Raw genomic sequence first — 12,265 nt, forward strand, 5'->3', positions numbered from 1 at the left:
TACAACTGCAACTTACAAGACTCAGAGGTGAGTTCTGCACGAGTAAAGCTCACTTTTTTTCTTTGAGGCCTTTTAGAGAGTCAGACTGGTAACCCGAAGGTCTCGCGGTTCAATTCTCAATACCGGCAGGAAATGACTGAGGTGCCCTTGAGCAAGGCACCTAACCCAATCGCTCCTCAGGCGCCGTAGCAAAAATAGCAGGCCACTTCTCCGGGTGTGTGTGTGTCCATGGATTGCTGTATGTGTGTGTTAACTACTCACTGCTCATAATGTGTCTGCACTAACTTGGATGGGTTTAATGCAGAGGACAAATTCCAAGTAAGGGTTACCTTACATGACCTTCACGTCATGTCACTGTCACTGAAATTGTAAAAATCTACCTCTATCTCTTTAATAAGACTTATGTGCAGGTCATGAATTAGTAAAGGTGCTAAATTACTTTGAGTTTAAGGGCTCTGGTGAAGAGATTAACTGGGGAGTTACGCACATCAGTCTTGTAAGTTATTATAAGTACACACACATCACACGTGGTCCAAGTTTGGCCATATTAGATGACAGAAACATGTTTGTATTGCTGTAATGAAAAACGTGAGTGGAGAACGAGGAGTTCAGAGAAAGGATTGCCTCGGGAGAAAGAGGCATTTGACAGAATAGCAAAGGAAAAATCACAAACCTTTTAATTTAAAAATAAAATCACAGCCATCTGAGGACTTACCTCAAGAAAGGGGCAAGGCAAGATGATTTCTTTTTCATATTTGAGTAGGTATTTCTTTTTTCTTTTTAATATGTGACTACTTATTTTGAATAAGTAATTACTTCACCACCGCTAAAAAATATGTTCTAGCATGCAGGCCTATGAGTGCGTGTAGTATGAATGTAATCTGGACGTATTACATTCGCCATGTTGTGATTATCATGTGACCAACCAGCATCAGTTATGTTGCTTCACTGCCATTCATAATTCCCCTCCCGTGGCTTCACGGGAAAGGAAAGTGTCCATCATATGTACACTTCAGAATCTTGCTAGAAGTAGTTGGTCATCCAGGAACTTTTTGCCTACTGTTTTATGAGTTCTGTGAATTTGGACATACTTCTTATGTCACATACTGTTTCTCGCCTACTATATAGTAGGGAAGTATGCGATTTTGGATGCAACCATAAGTGCACAATGTATAGTGTGTCATTTGGGACACAACTTTCAACTATGATTTTAACTGCTCGACTTAGTTGATCTGATAGTGAAAAAAAAATGCAAAGCAACTTTTTTTGTTCATTTGTAACATGCATACTTGCCCACTGAATTGTCTGCATTCATTTGTGAGTCCAATAGGTGACTACAACTGTGTTGTTTCTTTCAAGAACTAGTTAAAGAAGAAGATTGAAAATGCATGGCAAGAAAAAGCAACAGAAGTCAAAGGTGGAAACAACAAAAATCTATGTGCACTCGTGGAAAGAGGTAAGAAAATATATGCATCTTGTTTGTTCAACTTTTAACTTATAAACATATCTAGGCGTTTTAACTTCTCTTCTACTGTACTTCTTCCTGTACTCCATGCTATCCTCTGCTGGTTAGGTGTAGTATCACTAATTAGTTATAGTGAGCATGCGCTAAAGCTAGAATTCATAATTTCTGCGTAAAACATGAAGGTGCAAACTCCATGCTTTAGAGAGAGCTTTAGAGAAACTCCATGCTTTCTCAATTTAGACAGCAAATGATTGGATTGAATTTGTACATGGCCTTTAAACAATGTGTCATCAAAAGTTTCTCTCTAGTGCCATCTATAATTTTTTGTAAAGTTTGGTAAACTTATGAGTTAACTGCACCTGTAAAATCAATGTGAAGTGGGTAAAGACAGTAAACACATGGAAGGAAACGGTTGTCTGCTCGCATGGCTTTGTTTATGTTTTCTGAGGGACGTTTGGCCCCTCTGCTTCCCAGTGATGTATATGGTGTTGTGTGTGATATATGAGTGAGAGAGTGTGCATGCTTTAGAAAGGCCGTATAAATCACAGGGAGGTCAGACGTAATTGTTAAGAATGCTTTTTTCCACTGCATCACATTGGGACCCCAGAGGCCTCTGCACATACTCATGTGCTTTCACTCACAATTCAAGATGATCACATTAGTATTCATAGGTAGTTGTACATAAAATGCACTGATACATTTTCAAATATACAATAATATGTAAATTATCAATGTGGGCAGCTTCTAAACCTGAACCTTAGACCTACAAATGTTTACAAACTCTCTGTTTAGATTTTTAGAATAAATAGTCTGAAAATTTTAAATTGATTTTGTTTTACATGTATATTATGTTCTTATTGTATTATATAAATATACATATTATATATATCATTTTTTATATTGTTATATATATATTGGTTATTATTTTATTAAAATAAAAACTAGATTCTGGGGTGAAATGTGCCCTGGACATGTATTTGTGATAATCAACCATACACATATTTTATGTTCAAATGCCTAATGAATAATAATAAATAGGTTGCACAATTTTCCCTTCTATTTCTCTGTTTTTCTGTCTTTTTTTCATGCAAACATGCACAAGTGCATGCATAAATGTTAACAGTCATTTGATGAAGGCTGTTGTTGAAATGTCGTAAGAATGCGGGTAGATTGTAAACGTGTCTTAATTTGGTAACCTAAAACCACATGTTTTACTATTACAACAAATGTCCTCGTAATTCCTCCTTAAACCCAAAATGTGGCAAAGCTTAGCATGTTCGTGGCTAATGGAGATGGTCTTTATAAGAACTCCTGATGTTTGGTGGTTGAATGGAATGTTTTTGCCAGATGTTGCATCTTCCTCTCAGTCCTATGATGGTTCATGACCTTGTCCCTCAATAATCAGTTCCTGATTTCTGTCCCATATCTCTTCTGCCAAAATAGGTTCCCATGTATTCTCATGATAGTAATACTGAATGATCGGCTATCTCAAGATTAGCATTATTCATGGAGCTGTTTTTCTCCAAGTGAATCTAGGAATATAAAAGCCCAGAGTTGGTGATAGAAATTCTTTTGTTTACTAAGGTTGGCTACGTGCAAAGATCTCTCTAGAAAGCTTGTTATAGCGAGTTTTTAAGCGTAGCTTTCATGCACACAAGGGGATTTTTATGTATTGGCAATACGTTTATAAGTCTAATAGATTTCTTATGGGTGTACTTAGTGTATGACGTTCAGTGTTTCTTGAAAAGGCTGTGCATGAGTTGAGACTAGACAGACATTTTTCCATGTGCTTTTGTGAAGTTGGTTAACTACCGGGAGTAAAGCATGGATTTGGTTTCTGAGCCCGTCTGGAAGGTTGCGACAGCCACAAAATTGGTTATTGTCTCGAGAGTTTAAGGTCACTAGACGTCTAAATCTCCTTTGAATAATAGCTCAGAAAGTGAAATCTTTATATTGAAGTTATTATTTCAGTCCAGTCTCTGGATTCATTTGTCCAGTAACGTGAATACAGTGCTTTGTGTTACAAGAAAAAATAGTGAAATAAAAAAGTTTTGAGCCAATGAGAATGTAGGTTGTTGCCAGAGGATGTGGGCTAACATTTCATCCAGTATTTCTCAGTGAGGCATTGTCTCCATTTTACCTAAACCACTTTGAACCCCCTCACCTCCTTGGCTGGTTTCTGGTGAAGATTGAACATCGGCTTGAACGTTTTCTTGGATGGCATGAAGTATGGATGGCAAAACACTGGAGAAGTAGCTCTCCAATCCAAACCATCTATGAGGTTTCAGCAGATGTACACAAGATGAATTTAGGTGAAAGGGTTTGTGGCTAGATGGTTTGTTCTGTAAACTGTCGTCAGGTCAAAAAGGGTTTAATGCTGTTTAGCCACATCCTTTGTCATTCATTTCCTAAAAGTGTTAATGGATTTTTGTTCTATATCAAAGGCTATATTCATTCCATATAGTCTATTGTTTTCTATAATTTGAACAGTTACATTTCAAACTTTATTTTTCCATAACACTAAGCCAGTATTTTGTCAGAAAACAATTCATAATGCAAGTTATGCTACACAAATGTGGGTAGCATTCTCAAATTTTCCACAAGGGGCGCTATATAGATAATTATTAGCATGTGTTGTCTTGTTCTATGGTTAGTTTTCTCTGTCAGGTCAACTACTGGCATTGTAGAGCAACGGTTTGAAGTGAATCTTGCTGAGTAAGTTAGTAAAACCGTATTTGTTTACCTGAGGCACAATTCTATGCCAATTTTAGTGTAAATAGTTTTAGTAGTGTGTTAGTAGTACTGAAATTTCCAAAAAGAGGGTGATACATTTGGGACACAAATCTGATTACCATTGTACCTGAGTAACATGCGGTATAATTTTCAGTTCATGCAGCTCGTTCAGTACATTAAGTGTGCACAAACATTTGTCTCTTATAGTGGATTTAATGTGGGAATATAAACATTATTTTGTATAAACCATTGTTTATACAATATTTCATTTTAATATGTACATGTAGTTGAGTGATTATTAAAGCATACTTTGTGTTCTGTAAAATATTGAATGGTGCTTTTAAGCATCAATGTTATCATTGCTCATCCTTAAGGTTTTTCTTTTCAAAATGTATGTATTTTTCTCCTTGATCAGGCCTATATACATAACCACCTAACCTAATCACCCTAGCTACCGTATAGCAATGCCATGGCACCATTATGACAGTGAGTTTCACTTATTCACTTTTTTTTATAGAAAATATAAGTCTTCGACGTTGTTTTGTCTTTCCCAAACACCACTTGTCGCTGACAAAAATGACTGTCCTCAAATTCAGAACAGCATGAATGCCTTCAGATCTCATGATTTATATGATTAACAGAGGAAATGCATTACGCGGTTAGAGCATTGAATGTCTTCAGCTCTGCTCTTAGAGTGTAAACAAATCCAAATGACTACCTTGCATCTCGGCGGCAAACCAGTGGCCACTTGAAAGTGCAAGAGTCTTCAAAGCAGACAGTGGGAATGCCAGCTAAAGGTTCAATTAAGGATTCTTTTTATTTATTTACTTCTTGCTCTGGCTGCATTTGAGTTTTAATAGATCCCAGAGCTTTAGGGGGCTGTGCATCCTGTTTGTGTGTGCCATGTGAGTTTAAGTGTGTGAGAGGGCAGTCAGTAAAGAAGGCCATGAACAGTCTAAGCGTAATTACTCTTCACTCTCTGTCTGTTCTTGTTTCTCTCTCTCTTTTCAGTTTCCTTCTTTTTCTTTCCACTGTAATAGTTTACAGAGATGTTCCTCGTGCACTTCCAAGTCATGACATTTTTCAAAAAGTCAGACTTGTTCTTGAGTTTTGAGGTCACATTTTACAGTCCTCACATATTATTTCCAAACAGATTTTATATGGAATTACATTAAAAGCCATTTCATAAAAAAAAAAAATTGTGTGGTGCTGCCAGTGCAAAATTCAAAGCTGATTGCTGGGGTGTTGCTATGCTATGGTGTTCTGAGTGCATTGCTATGCAATTGCTTGGAAAGTTATGCACTGAAGATTACTTTAAAGTCACAGTGAAATCAAAATGAACGATTCTTTTTTTGTGGAATATTGCAGTGGAATATTTATTATTATTATTATTAAAACATGCCCTCAGAATCTTTAATCAATCTCTTCTCTGATGACGTGTTTTCACACTGCACGATTTTCAAAGTAGTCGTGTCACTGTCCTTTTCACACTGCACGACTATCTGGGGTAACATTCAGTTGTTCATGGCGTGTGCACACTGCACGATGGATCGGCGACAGGAGGTTTCACACTGCATGACTTTACAAAAGAAAGAATCTCCAACAACTTATGTCTGGTCCGCAAACTACGTTTCACAACCAAACCCATGCGAAAAGTGATAAGGAAATAATGCAAGATCACACGTGCGTGAGACCGAAATTGTTATTAAAAATGATAGCCTGCAAGAAGATTGCGATTCAAATTGTCTGTGCGCTGATTTGCCGTGAAAAGGAGGGAAAAAAACAGATTATGCAGGAGGAAATGGTTGGGGAGATGAGGGGAGCAAGGATTGTGTGTTCTGCAAAGAGAGTTGGGGGTAAATAAATCATTTTGCAATGTGCTGCTGTTGCTGCTGGTCAAGCAAATGTTAATGCTTTGTTTCTGTTTGATATAATTGTAAATATATCTATTAAAATATTGATATTGTGGTCTATAACTCCTCCCCGAACGTCCCGCTGTCCTGTTTCTTGCTCTCTCATTGGCTGTAGGTCATAGGCTGCGCCGAGTGGAATTCCTGAAATTTGACGTCTCGGCCATGATCTGACACAACACATCATACCACCTCTGTATCCTTTCTGAACATTAGGATTTTCCAAGATGGCGCCACCCAGACCCCCCATAAACGGCCTCAAAACCGTTCTTCAGAAAGTCTATGGGTGACGTCATATATGATGGTGCTTTGTCCATATTTTTTACAGTCTATGGTCAGAACACATTCACACAGCAGGATTGTGATCCGACTGGTCTAGATACTTAGCGATTCTCTCTGATCGCGTTTTTGATAATTCACACTGCGTGATTGTCACTCAGGTGAACGAGCACCGATTTGACTATGATTTCGGGAATTTGTGGGTGATCTCACAAAATCTGTCGGCGAGCAAAAATCGTGCCTAAAATCGTTCAGTGTGTGAACTCGGCATCAAAGTTTAGTCCTCATGTTTTTATTTTTATTATTCAAGAAGCCATTTCATTTGGATATATGTCACAGTAGGGAAGAAAAGATGAACACAACTTCAGTTTCTATACTGCAATAAAGGCAATTAGGCTAGTGACAATTAGATTCTCCATTTATTTTTTGGTTTTAGCCTTAATATTTTAATGAATTTTTTTATTTGAGGATGAATGTTTTAGCTTATTGATAACACTATCTGTCAAAGCACTAATTTTCCCTGCTGAAAAACTGTTTAAACAAGCCTAAGCCGGTCCTGGTCAAGCCAGGCTGTCAGCTGGTTTTAGAGGGATTTTGAGTACTTTTCAGGACCAGCTTTCTGACCGGCTGAACACCAGCTTGATGTGAGCTATGTGTTATCTTGTTTATTTGTTATATATCTGTCAGGGTTGTACTTGGCATCAATATATAACTAAGAGTAACGTGTCTGATGGGTGTCAGGTAGACATGACTAAACCAAACCTAGATTTTGAAAATGTGCAGTTTAAGATTTTGAAGAACTTATAAATCTCCTCAATCCTTGATATGCCCTTTCTGACAGTCCTCACAATTAGTAGCCCTTCGTTCTTGCGGATGGAACTACTTTTGGCGGTGTGTTTTTACAAAGTGGGGCTTTCCGCTCTGGCTTCGGTCCACCTGGGTCCACCTCACTTTAAGTTCTTCCACCAGAGCGATTGTACTTCTGGCTGCATGTTTGATGTGCAAATCCCTCCTTTTTCTGCACTTCCTGCACTTCTCTCCTTTTGTTTTTCTTGTGTAAACGAATAAAGCATTTCAGAAATGGAGTGAAAAAAGTTTGAGTTCATCGGGGATGAGAGCGTATTGGATATGTGGGTATCTCAGCAGGGTGTACCACCACTGAAGTCAATGACTGGATGTTATGAAAACACTGTTCGTCTTGCTTCTCTAGTACATACGCTTTCTCTTTCTGTGTGTACCCATGCCACACCTTTTAACAATGTAATCTGCTCACATTCCAGCACTTTTATATGTAATATAAATACATGGAAATTGCATTTCATATCTGATCGAAAGGGGAAAAAATTGCTTCCAGCTCTCCTGCTTGGCATTAATGTATGTAACAGATATGAAAACGGCTCACCCCCTAATGGCATATAGCATGAATGTGGCAATTTACAGACTGAAACATGCACTTCTTTTCTCTTTTTCTATAAAATCATGTAGTCCACCCTACAACCTCTGAAATTAATATATTATGTGCTGTTTTCATAAATTACATTTAATTTTGGTGGACTTACCCTTTCCACCAGTTCCTGATTGAGCTGGTGAGCCAATGATAAAGGTTTAGACAGATATTAACTTGTGTTTTTGTGCCTGGGCATGTGCTATCTGAAGCAGACCACCAGTTGACTTTTGGAGTTGCATGGGTGTAGATAGTGTGAGACACGATTGCATGTACACATTTGGTCATATATAAACAGGATGGAAGAGTGTTGTACATTAATAAAATGCAAATCCTTGCACATATTTCCTGAACAGGAAAAGCAATTGATTTATCAAGCATTTGGTGAGTTAAAATGTTTGTCGAGGGTTTAAATTAGATTAAACGGGTGTGTTCAATTCTCACAGGCAAAAGCGAAGACAACATCACTTGTGAGACGATCACTTCTTGGGAAAGCCCCACCAACTCACACACAGATGTTGAGGAATCAGTTATGGCTGTTCTGAGAACTCGCATTCTTCCAGACACAACTAATCAACTGCAGAAAATTTGATTCTTGTTCTATTATTGTGTCTGCCAGAGCCGGTGCAATACTTGTTTGTTCACAGGACAGATATGCCAAATAGCAATGCCTTTGCCATAGCAATGTAAATATTCCATATTTGTTTGTATTGTGCTTGGGTCAAAAAGGGTATCTTGTATTTGGCATCACAATAACAGTTAATCCATGAATGCTCGTATATCATACACCATAAAATGTCTCTGCGGAAAGGTGGAACCTGTTTTTGCCTTATTTGCATATTTAGGTTGATCAATAACAGACCCGCACACACTTTCTGATATATAACATCAGCACAGCTATAGCATGTCTTCAAATCTTTGACAAGTTTCTTAATGTAACATGACAATCCTGTAAAACGGCCATCAATGGCTGTCGAATTATTTGCCTTTCCATGAAGCAACTGTTGTTTTTAATTGGAATTCTAGATTCCCAGATTCTTTCAAAGGGTGTTGTATCCATTCAAATGGAAACAAGGCCAACAAAGGGAGACAAGTGTAAGAAACAAAAGAGAGAGAGAGAGAGGAAGAATCTGCATTTTGAGATCGCTCGATTTTCATAGTCTCACGGTTTTCGGGGCAGTCTTGTAACAGGGAATTGAGTTTCAGATTCCTACAAAGGGCCATCAGGGAGAGAGAGGTGGGGAAGTCAGGAGAATGGAGGGATGAGCTAAACTGGACTGTGAAGGAGTGTAAATTGAAAATCGTGAGGAGCCTCTCTGTGAACTCATTCTTCGAGGGCAGTGGAACCTGTCTGAGGGTTTTTTTCCACAACCGCTGGTTTGTATTAACGCATGACAAAGAGCTCCATTAAACATCATTTGTCTTCTTGGAAATGCTTGTAGGCCTAGTCTCTTTCATTGCCTTTAAAGCAGTGTTGCAGGTTAAATGCAGGTTAAGCCCTATCATCAGCATCTCATGCTGTCGGTTATCACCGAAAATAATTTAGACTCTTCACTCAGTTCATATAAACAAACAAAAAACACATTTACAGTAATGCACTCACAAAGGAACCAACGACTGCTGCTGTGACTGGTATTCTTTATTCGTTTTTTTTCCACCACAGCAACATCACCTTTTTGTCTTGTAATTAAAGTAGTGCATATTTACATTTATGAATAATCATTTGAAGCATATTGTGTTTTATACACAGCGAAAATAGCCTGTATTCGACCGAAATTCCAGAATCGTCTGCAAGCTTATTATCTATAGCGTGGTTAATGTTTATATGGTTGTCAATGAATGAGATGCTAGATATGATTTTGGTTTTAATTATATTTAATAAGCTTCTCCCAATAAAAGAATAAACCTAATGCCATGATTCCAGTACTTTCCGACAACAAAGCAATGGAACGCATCAATCACGACTTCAGAAGTGGGAAGAAATTCCTGATAGCACATGAAGGCAGCATTAATCTATAAAGTCTATTACGTACATTACTATAAACTCAATTTCTGTTTGGTTAATTTGTTACAGACTAGAGTGCAAGTCATAATCTACAGATTTTAACGTGTATCTATTTATATTTTATATTAACTTAAACTTATGTCATGTGACCACATGCAGATATATAGTATGCAGTCAACGGACTGCCATTTTGAATTTGCCCTGAAGAAGGCCACAGAGGCCGAAACATGTTGGCATGTTTTTTAATGAATAGCCAAGTTTAAATAAAGGCTTTTTAAACTTATATTCCTTTTGAGTGCCTCCGAACTATTGTTTATTTGTGAAACATTGCTGGATCTCCAAACTGAAGAGCACCAGAGGAACACACCTCTCAATACCCAAGTAGCACTCCTAGTAACTCGTTTGTGGAGTTAACTTAAACTTATATTGACTTTTTTGTCCTTAAGTTAACAATGCCCAATATGATGTATCTGTTAATAGTTTTTTTGTTCCCCTAAGGTTAATCACCTAAATACATCCCTATTTCTCTCTTTCACTTGCTTAGAGATCTATTACTTGCCATTTTTCCAAGAACACGTGCCAGCAGCTGCAAAAATAAACATCAACCCCAGACTGAGAAAAGAGCGTACAGTTTTTAGCCTGAGGCTTTTTCTTTCAGCCAAACCTGTGCAGCGAACCTCATCCCTGTCCAAACACTGCAGATGACCACTGATGCACAAAGACGTCTGTTTGGTGTTAATTTAGCGATACAAACACAGGACAGCAGGGGTGATTCTGACAGCCTCGACCCAGGTGTCTTTTGATAACATGGCATAATAACACAAGAACGTGCTTTTAAGGGTTAGTTCACCCAAGAATTACTCTCCCTTATGTTGGTCCAAACCAGCAAGACTTTCGCTCATCTTCGGAACACAATGAAGATCTTTTTGATGAAATCTGAGAGATTTCTGTCCCTCCATTGTCAGCTAAGCAACTACCACTTTGATGCTTCAAAAAACTTCATAAAGAGATCGTAAAACTAATCCATATGAATTGAGCGGTTTAGTTCAAATTTTCTGAAGAGACTCGATCGCTTTGTATGATGAACTGATTGAATTTAGGCTTTTATTCACATAAAGATTCATCAGTAAATATAAACAGAAGCTCAACCGAACCTGATTGACGTGCGGGAACAGACCTCGTTGGTTCTTGCTGAAGTTCAAACGTGATGCGTAACATGAGAATGAACCTCATTGGTTCTTGCTGAAGTTCAAACGTGATGCGTTACACGAGAATGAACCTCATTGGTTCTTGCTGAAGTTCAAACGTGATGCGTAACACGAGAATGAACCTCATTGGTTCTCGCACATCAAGCGAACATGCCTGAGCTTCTGTTTTTTACTACAACTGATGTGCGAGTTGATCAATGTTTATATGTGAGTAAAATCCTAAATTAAATCTTTGCACCATATAAAGCGATCGAGTCTCTTCAGAAAATTTGGACTAAACCAGTCAATTTATATGGATTAGTTTTACGATGTCTTCATGAACTTTTTGAAGCATCATTCATTGAAGCATTTGAAGCAGTGGTAGTTGCGTAGCTGTCAATAGAGCGACAGAAATCTCTCAGATTTCATCAAAAAAATCTTAATTTTTGTTCCAAAGATGAACGAAAGTCTTATGGGTTAAGAATGACATGAAGGTGAGTAAATGATGATAGAATTAAAAAAAATTGGTGAACTGTCTCTTTAAAAAAGTAAACAAGGTCCATTTTAATTTCGTGTTCAGTTTAAATGTGAAATCAACTGTTCGGTGATTGTTTTCAAACAGGTTTCCTGGACATTTCCATTGCCTGCCATTGCAAACAGATAGTTCGCCCCAAACACATGCTATTGGCTGAGCGTATAGTAGTAAAAGGTTAGTAAATATCCAAAAATTACACTTATCAAGTTTTAAGCATTCTAATTTTTATAAAAACACTATAAAAATATATATACACATATAAAAAAACACTATAATTTCGCATTTTCAGTGGAAAAACAACCGATCTTACTGTCTAAAAAGTGAAAACAAAGCAGGACTTAGTCTGTATTTATAATAGTTTGTCTTACCTGGTTCAGAGCTCTTCTATTCCAGAGCCGGGTTATGTCTGACAACTAAGCAAAAGCACATTTGGGCTCATCTCTGCAGCGGCGTGCATGTGTGTGTGTGTGTGTGTGTTGCAGCAGCAGATGTCTGTTGACTCCTGATAGCGTGTGTTTCTCCAGCAGGCAGAAATGACACCAGATTCTGAGAAGCTGCTTATACAAGGCGAAAAGCAAAGCGTCTGAATGCATCAAATGCGACTGTAGCTTTCTCTTACGTCCCTCATCCTGATCCTGTACTGAGCCGGTCTCACAATGCTCCCTCGTCGGCTTTAACTTTTCTCACTCTCTCTCCTTTTCTCCTCC

The 12,265-nt window shown here is 38.0% G+C and overlaps 1 protein-coding gene across 4 annotated transcripts in view; it reads right to left on the minus strand.

The window, feature by feature from the left end:
• ripor3 (RIPOR family member 3) overlaps nucleotides 1-12,265 on the minus strand; it is a 58,496-nt gene that overhangs the window by 29,882 nt on the left and 16,349 nt on the right. For 3 of the 4 annotated variants that reach the window (XM_081381064.1, XM_081381063.1, XM_081381060.1), the window contains exon 1: nucleotides 11,927-12,063. The exons of the other annotated variant lie outside the window; for it this stretch is intronic. The gene's annotated coding sequence lies outside the window, so the exon portion shown is untranslated. Of the gene's footprint in view, nucleotides 1-11,926; nucleotides 12,064-12,265 lie in introns of those variants that run through there. 4 annotated transcript variants of the gene reach the window in all.

The sequence above is a fragment of the Scardinius erythrophthalmus genome (genome assembly GCF_964197995.2).
Source record: "Scardinius erythrophthalmus genome assembly, chromosome: 12".
Classification (NCBI taxonomy): Eukaryota; Metazoa; Chordata; class Actinopteri; order Cypriniformes; family Leuciscidae; genus Scardinius; species Scardinius erythrophthalmus.